Source organism: Lissotriton helveticus (genome assembly GCF_964261635.1).
Source record: "Lissotriton helveticus chromosome 1_1 unlocalized genomic scaffold, aLisHel1.1 SUPER_1_unloc_9, whole genome shotgun sequence".
NCBI classification, from domain to species: Eukaryota; Metazoa; Chordata; class Amphibia; order Caudata; family Salamandridae; genus Lissotriton; species Lissotriton helveticus.
Window position 1 is genome coordinate 385,442 of NW_027611736.1, and position 17,246 is coordinate 402,687.

At 43.0% G+C, this 17,246-nt stretch overlaps 1 long non-coding RNA gene across 1 annotated transcript; it reads right to left on the reverse strand.

Annotated features, from left to right (window-relative positions):
* Positions 1-230: 230 nt before the first annotated feature.
* On the reverse strand, positions 231-16,664 carry LOC144806582 (uncharacterized). The gene is made up of 3 exons (XR_013605838.1): positions 16,562-16,664; positions 423-490; positions 231-330 (listed from the first exon to the last, which is right to left on the reverse strand). It is a non-coding gene; the product is annotated as an uncharacterized LOC144806582 (long non-coding RNA).
* Between the last annotated feature and the right edge of the window lie 582 nt (positions 16,665-17,246).

The following is a 17,246-nucleotide window of genomic DNA, read 5'->3' on the forward strand; positions in this document are numbered from 1 at the left end:
TAAGCAATTATAATAGTTTTTAAAACATTCCCCCCATTAGAACGCACACAATGATTCAATAACATTTTAAAATCACAGTCACTTTCTAAACGCAGTAGCAGCGCAACAGCGTGGCACCTCTAATCAGGGTGAACCACCATCACGTGGTGTAGAGGAGGAGACAAATGTGATAAGGGTAAAGGATATGCTGGGCTAAACTGACCTAAAAAGGAACTGGATCTGCAGTGCACCCCCCCAACATGTTCCAAGAGTGGAATGTGGCTCCATCAGATTATTATCAGAAGTTTGATAACAAGAAGAATAGTGCACAGAGAGAGTCAAATGTTGAAGCTGAAGAGACAAAAACAAAACAGAGATCAAGAAAGGGAAGAGAGAAAGAAGAAACAGGGGAAAAGGAAACATAGAGTTATAGGAATCCTTACCTGACAATTGTTTGTTTTGTTCCCCCAAGGGTGGCAGCCACGCTGCACTGCCTGTCATCCCAGAATACCTTGAAAGAAAGTAAAGAAATCATTTTGCATCAGACGACAATCCCACTTCATCACATTTTACAAATAACCGTCCTGCATTTACAAAACAACCGAGCCCACGGAGAGCCAGAGTCTGACTTCAGCCTCCTTTAAACAGCTATTGCTGTGAATGTTCAACAATTAACCAGCGTGGTCCCGCATGCGGCTGATAACTGTTCAAGTTTCACAGCAACAGCTTTGAAACAAAGGTTTCGGAGTACTGGAGGTGTTTCAACCCCCTCGGTGTCTGGGACACCGTTGTTTTATTAATTAACACATTCTGCCCTCATGGGGCAAACAGTGTAATGACCTTATAGTCAGCCATAAAAGGCAGTACAGCCCCTTAAAGGACCGCTCCCTTTGTAAAGGCCCTTGCATTTGGAGCTGCAACAAGCTTCAAAGCTATATTAAAGGTTTCAAATAATTACTGAAGGCATAAACATGGTTCCTCAGTCAGAGAAATAATTATCATAATATTTGCAGGAGAATCACATAAAGGGAATCTCTAAAGTATATGAACAGCCAGAATCAGAAATAAATCTAGCTGTAAAGTCAATAGACAGACCACACACACAAATGTGTGCTAAGATATAAGAAAACCTTTTTTTTATAATATCAAATAGCAAACTGATATAGAATCTGCTCAGTTAGGAATCAAGGAAAAGTTCTTAAGTTTTTAGACAGAGAGAACACATTATTGACATGGTTCACGATGAGGTAAAAATGACAGCAAACAATGAATGTTCATGAAAACATGGCACAACAAAATATAATTTAATAAACCACACCTAAAAAATGAATAATTAATTGTGTCTCTTCCCCAAAAAGCCACAAGTCATTTTACAAGGTAATTCCCTAACATAATAACTGGATCTTAATCACAGTATACGTTTCTGGCCATTCATCATTGACCCAATTTGTACGGGAACATTTGCTGACAGCTTACTAGTTGTTTATTAGAAATGCCTACAACTTGGACTCCTTTCCCAAGAGGGGTGGGTTGGGAGCTCCCGTCAGTCTGACTGTGGAACAGGAGGCACATTTATTGATTAAAAGAGATGCTGAATTCCCATTTACTTCTTCTACAAAAGAGCCACTCTGGGTGACTGTTGGGATACTCACGAGTGGTCAGCACGAGTGTTCTGGACTCGTGCTGTAGAATGTGGATTGCTCGTGCTGTGGAATGGGGGAATGATCTGTCGGCAGTTGCTGCCGGGACTGCTGTGCATCGGATGTAATAGAGGAAGCTCCTACAACTCACCGAGCGTCGTCTTCCTTTCATTGGCGACAGGACGGTCCGGTGTCAGCTGTTTCCCAGAGGTGTTGCTGAACGTCGTGGTCAGATTAATCCACTTCGAAGCAACTGCTGCGTCGAGTGAAGCTTGGAAACCTCTCCAGGGCTGACGCTAGCCGCTGTGTGCCGACTGCCACTGGCATACTTATGCTGTGGGTTCTTCAGATGGATTTTTCTTGGTGAGGAGTTCTTTTTTTTTTTATTATTGTGTTTCCTGTTTAGCCTGATGCGCGAGCCCTTAACGTCTCTCGTTGCCTTCTACACTGCTGCGCGAGCGTTCCCTGAAGCTTGCGTTTGAACGTGCTGACGTGCTGACGTTTACACTTGTTGCCATGGTTTCTGATCGTCAATCCCCGGTGCGATGCATTCGCTCTGAAGGCTTGTTTTAAAGAGACGATCTTTACAGGTTGTACACGCATTTACATCGTGTTGTCATTTTGGTGTGCAAAACGTATTGGACATTTGCTCACCATGAACTGTATTGTTGAATAAATAAAGAGAGACAGTTTTTTTCTTTCATGAGGTTTATGAAAGGCATTTTTACATCGAATCAATAGCGTGTTCAAGGCAAACACGCAAACACTTTAACATTTTTGTGGAAGACATTGTCACTGTTGTAGTTAATTACTTTTCATTTTTGGGGCAGCAACTCACCCACGCACATTTTTACAATCACCTGGTCCTCCTCCCATGTTATGTAAACAGTGGAAGGCTACATTTGAAGCTTACATAGAAGCAATTGACGGCGATACTTTCACTTCCAAAAAGAAGAAAGCGTTACTAGTGTATAATTTGGGTGTTGAAGGTAGGTCCATTTTGGAGACCTTGCCTCTTGAGGAGGTAAGGATAAGTGCAAGCACAGGTGATGATGGTGATTCTCAAGTCATTGATGAGTACGCTTCACTCATAAAAACACTTGATAAAAGATTCAGTCCCAAACGCAATATTGTGCTGGAATGGCATACATTTTTACAACGTGCACAGATGCCTGGTGAATCTATTGAGGATTTTGTTGCGGCTTTGAGAATTTTAGCTGTAAACTACAACTACAGAGAATTTAGGGATGAAATTATTCGAGATCAGCTCATTGAACGTACTTGTGACAAGAAAGTTCGAGATAGACTTTTGTCTGCTGATGATCCGGATTTTGAAACTGCTCTGACTTTAGCTAAGTCTGTTGAACATTCTCAGTTTTGTATGAAAGAGCTGAGTGCACCTGCATCATCTTCTTCACCAAATGAAGTTAATCTGGTCAGTACCAAGTCTTCTGCAAAATCATCCAAAGCTGTCAACACGGACATTCCTCGAACTTCTTCTACGTCAGTCACCAGAACAAGAAGCGATGGTCAAGACTGTCATGTTATCGTTGTGGTAGTAGATCTCACCTGGGAAATTTTAAGTTCTGCTTCGCCATAAACCAATCTTGTTTCAAGTGCGGAAAGAAAGGGCATCTGGCACGTAAATGCAAAGCAAATTTGGCACAGAAGGGACCGTCACACACGTAAAAAACATAGAGGATCACAATGTGGAGTATAATGATGATGACACTTGTTATGAATTATTGATGTTATCTACCTCGTCTATGGAGTTTGAGGGTGTTGTGGAGATAGCGTCTGTTGATGAGCCTCAGAGAAGGAAATCTCCCGTGTGTCTTATCAGTCTGAATGATATTAACACCAAATTTCTTGCAGATTCTGGTTCTCCTTTTACCTTGGTTAATGTCAAGGATTTTGACACTTTAGGTGGAATTGCTTTGACGCAATCATCCATTAAAATGTTTGTTTGTGGGGGTAAAAGAGTAGAGGTCTTATGCAAATTCAAAGGTAAATTGGAGTACAAGGGCAATGGTACGTCATGTACAGTATATGTTGTTAAAGAGGGTGCCAACTTATTAGGATCCAAAACAACCAGGGTTGGCTCTAATCAGTAAGGCTAAGCCCACATAATCAAAAAACAAAACAAGAAAGGCCAATACTGATACTCTATTTAATGCCTTATTCTAACAACCAAAAGAAGTCGCCTGATCAAAAAATGGGAAAAGCTTTTTAATCGCTATTTTATTTTACAAAATGAATTTTGACCATACATATATTTAAACTTTCAACATATATTTGTCAAAAAGCAGAACATTTTATATACAAAGAGAAGAATTAAATAGAGGACACAGAACAGGGCAAAAGAGTCAACCATACAGTTCCAAACTCAATCGTATCACAGTCATACTACATACATTCATGCATTCATTCAACAATACTAAACCTAAATAGAGTAAGAAATAAACAAATGGGTTAAGTATTCGGTCTGCTGCATACATAAAAGAAATTTCGCAATAATTTGTAGAATACACTCATTAATTTTGATGTAAGTCTAATGAATTACACAAATTGGACAAACGTGTAAATAATAACAACTAGTGCGGCAACAGATCAGCACTAGAGCAATACACAAAGAGCAGACGCTGGACAGAAGGAGGCCTACGCGTTTCGAATCCCTACGAGTTGGGAGGGATTCTCATCAGGGCCAGATCGCTCTAGAAAAAACAAGAAGGGAAAACCTCTGTATTCAGTTTGTCTTTGGGAAAACAAGAAACACTACCAAGCACTACAACACCCAGAGTCCTGTGCTTACCAAAACAGTAGTTATCCAGTAAGAGAGGTTGAAGAACAGTTGTCACCTGTTGACACAAATCAAAAAAGAAAAGAAAAGAAGAAAAAATAAAAAAAAACTGTGAAAGCTTCTGTTTGTTTGGGATGCCATATCGAAGAATGGGTGATATAAAGTGAAGGGCTATTACCTTTAAGTTGCGCGATTGAGTTTCCTTTTGAGCTGGTTTTTTTTGCAGGAAAAGGCGGTTCGCCTACAAAAGAATGCTCTTAATTAGTGAAGGACCTATGTTTGAAGCAAACAACTGTTTCAAAGGAGGGGAAGGCTTCTTACCGGAAAATCGGCCGACCGCGTTGAAAACTTTCGGTTCAGCTTCGTTTAAGCATTTTTGGGGCAGTTTTCTAATCGCCTGGCTGGAAGAAGAGGAGGGCAGCGGATTAATGCTTGCATTACCGTGAAAGCTAAAAGTTCAGGCACCAGAAACTGAATTCGCTGAGGCTTACCGGCAAGGGAAGTCCTTATCTTCTCTATCGGGTCCTGCAGGCGTTCCGCTCGGCACTGCTTCCTCGCGCATGCGTGGAGCATGTCCATTGGGACACCATTTCAATATTTAAGCAGAACACTGCTATTCTGCACGTGCGCACTGATTGCTAGTAGTTACGAGGTAGCATAGTTTATTCGAAAAAAATGTTGCGCGCATGCATCCTGGGGGCCACCTATTGTATATATTACGTGGTCTATTCTAGGGGAGAACAATTGGGGAAAGTGATTTTGGAATGTGGATGGAAAAAATTTGCAAATCGGCAAACTGGGAAAATGTTGAATTGCACAGGTAAGCTCACAAGAAGAACTATCACTGGGGTTCTACAGCTTATACATTTCAGACAATTCATTAAGTCCTCTAACTGCTGTATCGAACTTAACGATTAGGTATGCTTCCCGTTTGGAAAGTTTTTGATCTAGATCCCCACCACGTGGGTCCTTTTCCACATGGGAGATGACGATCCATTTAAGATCATTTAGGCGATGTTTACACCGTATCCACTGGTTGACCAAGGGGGCAGTTTCAACTTCGTTTTTTATTCTGGATTTGTGTTGGGCGATTCTCTGGCGGATTTCTTGGTTGGTCTTTCCTATATATAGGAGTCCACAGGGGTATACAATACCATATACCACGAACTTTGATTTACAATTACTAAAAGTTTCATGTTTCCATGAGATGCCATTATGTTGGAATAATGATCCTTCTATGGTTAGATCGCAACAAAGGCACGTGCCACATTTATGATGGCCAACTATGGGTGCCAATCCCATCATTTGTCTTAAAGATGGTTGCTCATCTTTTTTCATCACGGCTCTTACTACATGATTGGCTACACTGTTTTCCTTTTTAATTGCGAACAAGGGAAGCTCCTGTAAACTCTCGTCCAAGTTTTTTATTAGATGCCAATTTTGTCCGATGATTTTTTTAAGGTTATTGGCATTAGGACAATAGGTGGTTACACAGACCTGCCGATTGAGTTTGGTCCTAGTTTTTCGCTCCAGGAGACTTTCTCTTGGTATCCATCTTACCCGCTTCATTGCGTTGCGGATCAGTTTTTTTGGGTAACCGCGATCACACAATTTAGACGCCAGGTTTTCTGCGTGAAATTTGTAGTCCTCATTGGAAGAGCAGTTTCTACGAATACGTAGAAATTGGCCAAATGGCAAGTTTACCTTCAGGCTCCTCGGGTGATTACTTGAGAAAAGTAGTGCCTTATTGCGATCTGTGGGCTTGGTAAATAATGATGTTGCCAATTTACCCTCTGGTGGAAATATTTCCACGTCCAGAAACGAGATTTTGGTTGCTGAATGTGATATACTGAATTGTATGTCTAGTGTTCTTGTGTTAAGCCAGTTGAAGAAAGATGTTAAATTTTCTTCACCGCCAGTCCAAATCATGAAGATGTCGTCTATGAAGCGCCACCAAGTGGCTACCCAAGGTCCATAAACACCAAACTAAGCCACCTGGCAGGCCAATTGTGGCAGGATGTGATTCATTACTAGAGCCAATAGCCAAGTATGTTGACTGTTTCTTAAAACAATTCATGGATTTTGTTTCTTCATATTTACAAGACACGACCGATTTTATTAATAAGTTGGAAGACGTTCAATTCAACAGTGACAATGACTTGTTAGTAACCCTAGATGTCATCCAATTTTATACGCAAATTCCTCAAGACGAAGCTTTGGCAGTACTGGAACGCTTCTTGGATCTAAGACCTAGACCAGTCCAGGTACCAACAAAATTCCTAGTAGATCTAGCAACCTTTGCTTTAAAAAAGAACTACTTTAGCTTCAGAAACGAATTCTACCTCCAAGTAAAAGGGGTCGCGATGGGGTGCCCTTTTGCCCCGGAGCTGGCGGTACTCTTCATGTCACTCTATGAAGACACTTATGTCTAAGCATGGGCGGATTTTGCGGATCCACGATTCACGAATTTGCGGATTCACGGATCGTGGATCCGCAAAATCCGCGGATTTTGCGGATCGGCGGATTTGGGGGCGGGGCTTCCTCGAGTGTGTGGGCGGGGCCAAACGGACGGCGCTTCCATGCGAGTGCACATGCCTCTTGTGTGTATAAAAGGTCAGAGACCGATCAGAGCAGCAGATTAAGAGACAGAAGCTCCTGGTCACAGGAACAGCACGGGGATTGCGCTCGTGAAAGTCAAAGATGCAAATGCGCTACTCTCGAACTGGCTCTTTTGGGAGCAAGAGGTTGTTTCTTCTCTTGTAACTCTTACTGTGCTCAACCCTAAAAGTCGGCGGAATCTACCCCTTGTCTCTCTAACATTGCGGCCAGTTGCAATTGGTTTCTACTGGATCCAGTCGCAACATGTATATTTTTAGGTACGGCGCTGTGGAGTGTTCTGATTACATAAAAATATTACATGAAACCAACAGACTTCTCATACATTAATATCCAGCTCCTATGGGTAACTATAATCAACTCAGAAGCCATCACTAGCTGTGCATTCTATGTCTGAAACTCCAATGTGACAACAAAAAGATACAGTGCACATATTTATTACTAGTAAAATGAAATTTGCACCAATGGCTCTTGAAAGAAAACAGCTTGATACGTACTTGAATAGGGCACATCGACGCCCATTTGTAACAGGTTTTCACATCAAAAACAGCTCTTAGCTGAAATAATTCTAAGCAAAATCTCTGAATAAAGTCACAATCTTTATCGTGTCTTTGTAAACCAAAGAGAAGAATCCTCAAAGATGTTCAATAATCATGGACATGCTTTTTCCTGTGTAGGGCTAACAGACCGATACACTGCATTTTACTACATTCTGCGTGGAAAACACTGCCTCCAGGCATGCATCGGTGTGTGCAATACAATTGAAATGCGTGGGGAGTTATAAATCTAAGAGGCGACAAACCGTAAACAATTTCTATGTAAATTCTCATGAATTTGAGATTACCACAAGATACCTTGCAAGCATTGAGGGTTCATTTTGTTCTGGGCTGTCATAACACAAAACACTTACAGCTGGAGAAAAAAAATAAAAGGCTCGGCTTAAAAATAAAACAGCAGGCGGCCATCCATCTCCAGAAAATATAAATTGTGTCTTTTAGATAACAGCCTCTAAGAAAAAGAAAAATGCTATTGTGAGAACATTGCTATTGTCATAACAGCATCACAGCGGATTTTCGATGGTATATTTGGGAAGAAGGCACACCTGCCCAGCCTCCACAACGCTCACGATTGATTTTGGGCTGATGAATGAGTCACTGAATTTAAGCTTCAACTAGGGCACATGCTTTATTGATATCTGCAAGTGTTTCCTGTTGAGGTTTATTTTTTGTGCCAGGACCGTCGTGCCAGAATGAACCCTGCCCTTCATATTTATTCAAGAAGACACCACCGTTTTCCCCCATCTTAAATAATTTACGATGGCGCCGGCAAGCTGCCAGCGCCATCCTGAAAAAGTTACTTAATTAGCTTCAACAGGAAGCTCCAACTGATAAAATAAAGCAGGCGCTCGAGCCCCTGCTGTATCTTATCTATTAGAGCTTCCTGTTGAAGCTAATTAAGTAACTATTTGAGGATGGCGCTGGCAGCTTGCCGGCGCCATCGTAAATTAGGCTTTGAACTTTTGACTGCAGAATCCGCCGCTCGCGGATTGCGGATTTTCGGTAAATTCGCGAGAGTTCGCGGACCGCGAATTTACCGAAAATCCGCAAAATCCGCGATCGGAGCGGATTTTGCGCTCATGCTTACTTATGTCCACAACAACAACCCCTTTAGTGATCACGTAGCCACTTGGTGGCGCTTCATAGACGACATCTTCATGATTTGGACTGGCGGTGAAGAAAATTTAACATCTTTCTTCAACTGGCTTAACACAAGAACAATAGACATACAATTCAGTATATCACATTCAGCAAACAAAATCTCGTTTCTGGACGTGGAAGTATTTCCATCAGAGGGTAAATTGGCAACATCATTATTTACCAAGCCCACAGATCGCAATAAGGCACTACTTTTCTCAAGTAATCACCCGAGGAGCCTGAAGGAAAACTTGCCATTTTGCCAATTTCTACGTATTCGTAGAAACTGCTCTTCCAATGAGGACTACAAATTTCACGCAGAAAACCTGGCGTCTAAATTGTGTGATCGCGGTTACTCAAAAAAACTGGTCCGCAACGCAATGAAGCGGGTAAGATGGATACCAAGAGACAGTCTCCTGGAGCGAAAAACTAAGACCAAACTCAATCGGCAGGTCTGTGTAACCCCCTATTGTCCTAATGCCAATAACCTTAAAAAAATCATCGGACAAAATTGGCATCTAATAAAAAACTTGGACGAGAGTTTACAGGAGCTTCCCTTGTTCGCATTTAAAAAGGAGAACAGTGTAGCCAATCATGTAGTAAGAGCCGTGATGAAAAAAGATGAGCAACCATCTTTAAGACAAATGATGGGATTGGCACCCATAGTTGGCCATCATAAATGTGGCACGTGCCTTTGTTGCGATCTAACCATAGAAGGATCATTATTCCAACATCGTTGCATCTCATGGAAACATGAAACTTTTAGTAATTGTAAATCAAAGTTCGTGGTATATGGTATTGTATGCCCCTGTAGACTCCTATACATAGGAAAGACCAACCAAGAAATCCGCCAGAGAATCGCCCAACACAAATCTAGAATAAAAAACGAAGTTGAAACTGCCCCCTTGGTCAACCAGTGGATACGGTGTAAACATCGCCTAAATGATCTTAAATGGACCGTCGTCTCCCGTGTGGAAAAGGACCCACGTGGTGGGGATTTACATCAAAAACTTTCCAAACGGGAAGCATACCTAATCGTTAAGTTCGATACAGCAGTTAGAGGACTTAATGAATTGTCTGAAATTTATAAGCTGTAGAACCCCAGTGATAGTTCTTCTTGTGAGCTTACCTGTGCAATTCAACATTTTCCCAGGTTGCCGATTTGCACATTTTTTCCATCCACATTCCAAAATCACTTTCCCCCATTGTTCCCCCCTAGAATAGACCACGTAATATATACAATAGGTGGCCCCCAGGATGCATGCGTGCAAAAATATTTTCGAATAAACTATGCTACCTCGTAACTACTAGCAATCAGTGCGCACGCGCAGAATAGCAGTGTTCTGCTTAAATATTGAAATGGTGTCCCAATGGACATGCTCCACGCAAGCGCGAGGAAGCAGTGCCGAGCGGAACGCCTGCAGGACCCGATAGAGAAGATTAGGACTTCCCTTGCCGGTAAGCCGCAGCGAATTCAGTTTCTGGTGCCTGACCTTTTAGCTTTCACGGTAATGCAAGCATTAATCCGCTGCCCCCCTCTTCTTCCAGCCAGGTGATTAGAAAACTGCCCCAAAAATGCTTAAACGAAGCTGAACCGAAAGTTTTCAACGTGGTCGGCCGATTTTCCGGTAAGAAGCCTTTCCCTCCTTTGAAACAGTTGTTTGCTTCAAACATAGGTCCTTCACTAATTAAGAGCATTCTTTTGTAGGCGAACCGCCTTTTCCTGCAAAAAAAACCCGCTCAACAGGACACTCCATCACGCAACTTAAAGGTAATAGCCCTTCACTTTATATCACCCATTCTTCGATATGGCATCCCAAACAAGCAGAAGCTTACACAGTTTTTTTCGATTTTTTCTTCTTTTCTTTTCTTTTTTGATTTGTGTCAACAGGTGACAACTGTTCTTCAACCTCTCTTACTGGATAACTACTGTTTTGGTAAGCACAGGACTCTGGGTGTTGTAGTGCTTGGTAGTGTTTCTTGTTTTCCCAAAGACAAACTGAATACAGAGGTTTTCCCTTCTTGTTTTTTCTAGAGCGATCTGGCCCTGATGAGAATCCCTCCCAACTCGTAGGGATTCGAAACGCATAGGCCTCCTTACGTCCAGCGTCTGCTCTTTGTGTATTGCTCTAGTGCTGATCTGTTGCCGCACTAGTTGTTATTATTTACACGTTTGTCCAATTTGTGTAATTCATTAGACTTACATCAAAATTAATGAGTGTATTCTACAAATTATTGCAAAATTTCTTTTATGTATGAAGCAGACCGAATACTTAACCCATTTGTTTATTTCTTACTCTATTTAGGTTAAGTATTGTTGAATGAATGCATGAATGTATGTAGTATGACTGTGATACGATTGAGTTTGGAACTGTATGGTTGACTCTTTTGCCCTGTTCTGTGTCCTCTATTTAATTCTTCTCTTTGTATATAAAATGTTCTGCTTTTTGACAAATATATGTTGAAAGTTTAAATATATGCACGTTTAAAATTCATTTTGTAAAATAAAATAGCGATTAAAAAGCTTTTCCCATTTTTTGATCAGGCGACTTCTTTTGGTTGTTAGAATAAGGCATTAAATAGAGCATCAGTATTGGCCTTTCTTGTTTTGTTTTTTGTACTTATTAGGATGGCATGAACAAGGTGAGCTCGGAATCATCCTTGATCCTAATCATGCAGATATGGTTTTATCTAGACGGGAAGCTAAACAGTATTATGCTAATCTTCCTGACGTTGGGTAGGTACATTCTGTCAGTGCCAGTTCATCAGTTGGGAATGATTGGATCCACAGTTATCCTGATGTCTTCAGTGATAAACTTGGCAAACTTAAGGGATTTCAACATCGCATTGTTTTGAAGGAGGGTGCTAGGGCAATTGCCCACAAAGTGCGCACGGTACCACTAAGTATGCGTGGCGAGTTGAAACTGGAACTTGAGAGATTGTGTGCTTTGGGAGTGTTTGAACCAATTGAAGGTTCTGAGATGCTTTCTCCCATAGTCTTGGCGCGCAAGGCTGATAAATCGCTTAGGATGTGTGTGGATTTGCGCGATTCGAATTCTTGCATATGGATAAATCGACAACCTTTGCCCTTACATCAATGAAATATTGTCTACCTTGGAAGGTGCCAGATATTTTTTGTCTCTTGACATATCTTCGGCATATCATCAAATTGAGTTGTGCAAAGATTCAAGGCACCTCACGTCATTTGTGACTCCTGAAGGTGCGTTCCGTTATTTACGAATGTCGTTCGGCTTGGCGTCGGCTTCTGCAGTGTTTCAACGTCTCATGGGTAATTTATTTAGGGACACTGTAGGAGTCGTGTTCTTTCAGGACGACATTCTTATATACGGCAAGACTGTACAAGAACATAATGTCAGAGTCAAGACTGTTTTAGATATTGTGAAGTCTAGTGGTTTAACTCTAAGAAGGGATAAATGCTAATTTCTTAGGGATGGTGTAGATTATCTGGGACATCACATTTCAGCTAAGGGGGTGGAACCTAAAATGAAACTTCTTGATGCCATCCAAATGCACCTGAACCCCAAAACAAGGACCAGCTACGCTCTTTCTTGGGGCTGGTCAAATATTATGCAAAGGTTGTTTCAAATTTCTCTGATAGAACTGTATGCTTGCGTAATCTTCTTTAAAAAAAATGTGAAGTATATTTGGTCTGAACAGTGTGCCAAAGATTTTAATTCTTTGAAAGAAGCGATTGTGCTGGCACGCCCACTGAAATTGTTCAACATTAGGGACCAATGTATGGTTATCACTGATGCCAGTAATGTGGGTCTCGGTGCTGTTTTGATGCAGAAGAGGTCTGACAATAGGGAAGAGATTATTGCTTTCGCTTCCAGAACACTCTGAGGTGCTGAGGGGACTTATTCCACAATCGAAAAGGAAGCTTTGGCTTTATGGTGGGATGTGCAATACTTTAGGAATTTCTTGTGGGGTAATCACTTCGTTCTCAAAACTGATCACACACCCTTGGTGGATCTCTTTACAACTAAGGGTGGGGGTAGAGCCACACCTCGCATTGCCAAATGGCAGTACAGACTTGGTGAGTTTAATTACCGGTTAGAGTACGTACCCGGTGTGGAGAATTGTGTAGCCGATTGTTTATCTAGGTTACCTCTTCCCATGATATTTTGGAACCGGAGTGTGAGCAGTTGGAGATGTGTGTGCTGTTAGTACTGTACTTAATACTCGTGCTGCTTTATCGGAAGCGGATTGGAAACTTGCAGTTTCTGAGGATGTTGATTTGTGTAGAGTAATTGTTTTTTTAACTCAGGGTTGGCCGGATGATAAGGTTCTTCCTTCTGAGTTAGTTCCTTTCAAAAGAATTGGTGATGAATTATCCTTAGTAGATGGAAGTTTGCGCAGGGGTGGTTTATTGGTTGTTCCAAAATCAATGTGTAAAGCAGTTTTGGATCTAGCTCATGTTGGTCATTTGGGCATTCGTGCTATGAAACAGAGAGTACATGAAGATTTTTGGTGGCCGGGTGTTGATAGGGCCATTGAACATTGTGTTCGAGATTGTGGACCTTGTGTTTTGAGTGACAAAACCCAGGTTACTTGTCCTTCTGCCATCAAACCCATTTCAGTGAAAGAATCACCTTGGAATAAATTAGCGTTTGATGTGGCTGGTCCATTCAATGATTTAGGTGGTACTTCTAAATATGCGTTAGTTTTAATTGATTACATGTCGAAATGGCCAGAAGTTAGATTTGTGGAAGGAATCAATTCTGCCACGGTAATTAATTTTTTCAAGGATATTTTTCTTCGTGAAGGATTTCCTGAGGAATTAGTATCTGGCAATGGTACTCAGTTGGTTTCTGCAGAAATGCAAGATTTCTTTTAAGTGCATGGAATTAAACATATTCTCACTTCTCTTTATCATCCTTCTAGCAATGGTTTTGTTGAACGCCTGAACCGTGTGATTAAAGACCAATTGCAACTAGCTTCCATTAATGGTCTTCACTGGAAACAAGTAATTACTGACATGCTGTGGGCTGTGAGGGTTACTCCTCATGCTAGTACAGGTATGTCACCTTTTACTTTGATCAGAGGAAGAGTAGCTGGTTCTACCCTCAATAAGGATTGGATGTTAAGGAAGGAGGTTGATGTAGATAAAATTCAGAAAGTGGCTGATGTCAGGGCTGCAGCTCAAGCTAAATACGCACATGATAGCATCAGAGTGTCTCCTGTGTGTCAGGGTGACTGGGTAAGAATCAAGAAACCTATCCTTGTGCGCAAGGGTCATTCTCGATTTTCTGCCCCTGTCCGTGTCAAGGAGGTAAAAGATCATGTTGTTGTGTTGGAGAATGGGAAAATTTGGAACAAATCTCTCTTTTCCATTGTTGCCAAGTCAAAGGTTGAATTTGTAAAAGATAAATTTGGTGTAATCTCCCGTGATTCGATTCTTCCTACCAAGACTATCAGTTCTAGTGTTTCTGCATCAAATGACAATGTTGTTCTTTGTCGAGGTTCTTTAAGAACTAGAACCACTCCTATCAAATATCGTGATTTTGTTACATATTGGATGATCATTTTGTTTTTCCTTTATTTAGGTTGTTTTTAAAATTGCTTTGCATTTTGTTCTGCTAAGTATTGGGTGGGGGTTGTTTATATCTTTTGTTTAAATGAAGGGAGGGGGATGTGTTGGGATAAGCGAGTGGTCAGCACGAATGTTCTGGACTCGTGCTGTAGAATGTGGATTGCTCGTGCTGTGGAATGGGGGAATGATCTTTCGGCAGTTGCTGCCAGGACTGCTGTGCATCGTATTCCTTTCAGTGACCTCTAGGACTGCACCAAGCACGCAATCCTTCTCCCATCTCAGGCACCGTCATTGTGTCTGATTCAGTCCAGTAGAAACTCCTAGTGTAGGAGGAAGTTGTGGAAAATCCTTATTAATCACTGAAGGATTTTGTTGAAATACTGAATTTGTTGAGAATTTGGCATTCTATTCTGCACTGGGCTGTGGGATCATCTGGACTGGAGGCATGTTCCAATATATCTGCCTTTGATTCTGCAGGCTCAGCACAGAGGCAAGTTGGGCTGGGACCATTGACTGTGACATCCCATTCTGGCCATCTGATTCATGTTCCAGTTTCCCAGGTCCTGCAAACATCGCAAGGAGCGTGTCTTATTCTGCACACTATTAGTGTTTGAAGTATTTAAATTGCCACTGTCAGTAAAACCTACACCCTGAGCAGAGCCGGACTGGCCGTAACGGGCTTCGGGTGTTTCCCCGGGGGGCTGGAAGAGTGGGGGCTGATTCTTCAGTGCTGGGAAGCGTATTTGTTACTGGGGGCTGGTTTTGCTCTGGTGCTGCTATATCACCCCCAGCAATAAAAGAGGCAGGGGGCTGGTCCGGCAAAATTGTCAGGCCTGGTTTGGGTTCCCAGTCCGGCCCTGACCCAGAGGAACAACATTTCCTCCTTGCACATACTGAACATCATTACTCTGCACACCAACGCCGTGCATATCCAAATTCACACCAGCAACAAACCTAGAATCAAAACGAGAATACAATCCGTGAGAACCACTTTCGTCACCCGTTTAGAACATTTTTGTCTGAGTGCTCATTATTTTTTCTTTGATATTTTTCTGCTTAGTAACAAAATTCTCACTACAGAACTTTGCGTAAAACAATATCTCTTCCGGAATGTTAGTCTGCAGCCCCTCACATTTTGCTGGATATGTGAACTAACCTCTGGATGCAACGCTAAAAGATGCGCCCTCTTTTACCCGGTCTTTGCCTTTGCAATATTGTCTGTAACTCTGCATTAATCTCTTGTACTATATAATAAAATATTTTGAGGCACTTCACTCTGTGGCTCTTCAATTGGCCAGTTTACAAGCAACTTACACTCATTCCACAAATCTCTTGGGACAACAATTAACAAACTTAAACTCAGCTCTCGACCACCCCGCCTGGACGAACAGGCCTCATCTCCACTGCATCCCTCCTGGAGTGGCCCCACCTCCTTTGAACCACCCAAACACAGGACAGGCCTCACCTCCTCTACAGTCTCCTGAACAGGCCTCTCCCACTCTGCACCCCTGGACAGGCCTCATCTCCTCTACACCCCCCTAAACAGGCCTCACTCACCTCCTCTGAGCCCCCTGGACAGGCCTTGCTTCCTCTGCATCCCGCGACAGGTCTCGCCTCCTCTGCAGCTACCTCCAAACAGGCTTCACCCCCTCTACATCCCATGGACAGTCCTCCCCTCCTCTGCACCTGCTGGACAGGCCTCACCTTCTTTGTGCCTCCCCTGGACAGGCTTCACCTCTTCTAACCTCCCCCCGACAGGACAGGTCTCACCTCCTCTGCCCCTCCCCCCTCTCCACAGGTCTCACCTCCTTTGCCCCTCACCCCTTCTCCACAGGTCTCAACTTCTCTGTACCACCCAAACAGGTCTCACCTAGGCTGCACCCCCCTGGACAGAACAGGCCTTACCTCCTCTGCACCCCTGGACAGGCCTCACCTCCTCTGCCCCTGGACAGGCCTCTCCTCCTCTGCACCGCTGGACAGACCTCCCGGTGAAGGATTCATATTAAGGACAGAGGAGCCCAGAGTTCATTCCCCCATACAGCACCTCTGACTCCGCCCGGAGCCTCATGGAGCTATGCACAGGCACCGAAGAGAGACACTGCTCCCCTGGACAGGCCTCACCTCCTCTGCACCCTTGGACAGGCCTCTCCTCCTCTGCTCCTCACTCAGGCTCATCGGCAGGAGGAGCTGAGCTCTCCTGACGTCACCATGAATGCCGGGGGAGTGTGGGGGGGGGATCTTCATAAATTGCAGGTAAGTGAGTTAGCAGCTCTCCTACCTGAGCAGAAACCTGTCAAGGCTCTCTCCTCCTCCTGGGGGCAGATCAGGAGTCTGAGGGGGGGGGCGGGTCTGAGGGGGGGCAAGGGCAGATCTGGGGTCTGAGGGGGGGCAAGGGAAGATCTGGGGTCTGTAGATGAAGGTAACTGCCCACCAGACAGGGCTCCTTCCTCCAGCAGCAGGCTGGACACACCATGAGAGGCAGGAAGTGATGTCACCACCGCTGCTTGTGCTGTCCCTGCCGCCGCTGACCCGGAAGAGGAAACCCATCTTCCTTTCATACAAAGTGCAGCTCAGTGGGTTTCATCAGCAGGCGAGGAGCACCCTCTAGTGGCCGCTGACGGAACCGCTGCCTCCAGGCTCCAGCAGTGAATACATTTCACACAACCAAGCACTTATACCTGTAAAGACCTGGGATTTCAGATGTCACAGACATGAATGTTTTTAAGGGTCAGACAGTTCAAGTATAGGGCCTCACACTTGGCTGCCGCTGTGAAAAAGTATTTATAGCTTCACTTCAGATGAGCATCTTCCAAACACTGATGTAAAGGACTTAAGAGTATTTACAGAAAGGTGCCAACTGGAAGTGCCAGTCTGTATTTCAATGAATATATCTGAATTTCAATGAATATATCTGTATTTCAATGAATATATCGGTATTTTAATGAATATATGAGTATTTCTGT